Below are 1851 nucleotides of genomic sequence, written 5' to 3'. Positions count from 1 at the left end.
GCCAGTCTTAGAGAAATCTTGGAATACACAGCTCTCACACATTAATATCTAACGCAGATCAACAACCTTACAGAGGGTGCTCATGAATGGATTTCTCTTCCATAAACATGTTTTCACTTTACCCATGAAGTGACTGAACTTCATGTACAAGAGGTTTAAATCAAAGGTATGTACAGGATAGCAAACACATACCAAGGGAAAAGTTATTTTGAACACAATGTCAAAATCAGCAACAATTCTATCATCCAGTGTTGACATTAGATACAAGCTTCAAGGACAAATTTCTTTTCAAAAGGTTATTCCAGTTTATGAGGTTAGCATGTGGTATATGTATTTGCCAGGGCATATCTACTCTTAGGAATTAACTGATGCAGCAAATGATACATATCTGCTTGCAGGGCATTTAGAAACATCTGAGGTGGGCAATGGAAGGGCCCGACTCATCATACTCCTGTTCGCTGATCCACACCTTCTGAAAGGTGGACAGTGAGGCCAGGACGGAGCCCCTACTAGAGAAGAAATGACCTTGATCTTCACCATGCTGAGCTCCAGCATTTGATCCCTTTCTGCATTCTATCTGAGATGCCTGGGTACATGGTGGTCCCACGAGATGGCATTGTTTTGGAGGAGAGGTTCTTTCAGATGTCAGTGTCATAATTCATGATGGAGTTCCAGATGGTCTCCTGGATATCACAGTACTCCATACCCAGAAAGGAGAGCTGGAGGAGTATCTCGGGAAAGGGATACCACTCCTTGCCCATGGTGATCACCTGACTATCAGGCAACTCATAGCTCTTCTCCAGAGACGAGGAGAACACTGCAGTGGCCAACTACTGCTCAAAGTGCAAGGTGACCTAGCAGAGCTTCTTGGTGATGTCACACATGATTTCCCACTTAATTGTGGTGGTGAAGCTATAATCGCTCTCTGTGAGTAACTTCAATATGTAGTCCCTCAGGTCCTGGCCAGCCATGTCCAGACATAGGACGGCATGGGGCAGGGAGTACCACATACAGATGGGCACAGTGTGGGTTACCCTGTTCCCAGAGTCCATGACAATACCAATGGTTCGGCCAGACGTGTACAGGGATAGCACAACCTGAATGGTCAGATACATGATGGGAATATTGAAGGTCTTGAACATGATGAGTCATCTTCCCCTGGTTGGCCTTAGTGTGCAGAGGGGCCTCAGTCAGCAGCATAGAGCACTCCTTGGGGGCCATGCGCAATTCATTGTTGAAGGTGTGGTACCACATCTTCTCCATGTCCTCCTTGCTGTTGAAGATGCTGGGCTTGATAGGGTACTTGAAGATCAGGATGCCCTGCTATCTCTGGGCCCTCTGCCCACATAGGAGTCTTTTGACCCATGCCCACCATGATGCCCTGGAGCCCAGGGGTTATCCAATAATGCATAGAAACATGGCCAGGAGAGGAGGAGCTTCATCCCCAGCAAAGCCCGCCTTGCATATATACCAGAGCTATCAGCAACGATAAGCGCAGATATCTCTTCCAGTGTGATGGGGGAGGTGGCAGCAGTGGGCATGAAAAATGAGTGGCAGGAAGACACTGAGCATGGGCCAACTGCTAAGATCCCTAATTTTTTTTAATGTGTTAGCATCTCATATCTTTTCCAATTGTTATTGCTAAGATTAAGAGTGCCATCTCCCCTCCTTCTTTTAACTCAATGTTGCCCTGAATTACTGCATCCCTCCCTCACTACCAGCATACTTATTAATCTTTGAGGTGGCTTTCATGACAATGGTGAAGTACTGGAAAAAAAAAGCCAAACACACTGCTATCCCAAGGTCTATAATACATTAAAATTAAGATATCAAAATATAGTTTAAAGGCTA

At 45.5% G+C, this 1851-nt stretch overlaps 1 pseudogene; it reads right to left on the bottom strand.

Annotated features, from left to right (window-relative positions):
- Positions 1 to 403: 403 nt before the first annotated feature.
- On the bottom strand, positions 404 to 1511 carry LOC122909255 (annotated as a pseudogene).
- Positions 1512 to 1851: the final 340 nt, after the last annotated feature.

Source organism: Neovison vison, chromosome 6, assembly GCF_020171115.1.
Source record: "Neovison vison isolate M4711 chromosome 6, ASM_NN_V1, whole genome shotgun sequence".
Taxonomy (NCBI): Eukaryota; Metazoa; Chordata; class Mammalia; order Carnivora; family Mustelidae; genus Neogale; species Neogale vison.
Note: the sequence above shows the minus strand (reverse complement) of the source record. Positions and strands in the feature narration are given on the sequence as shown.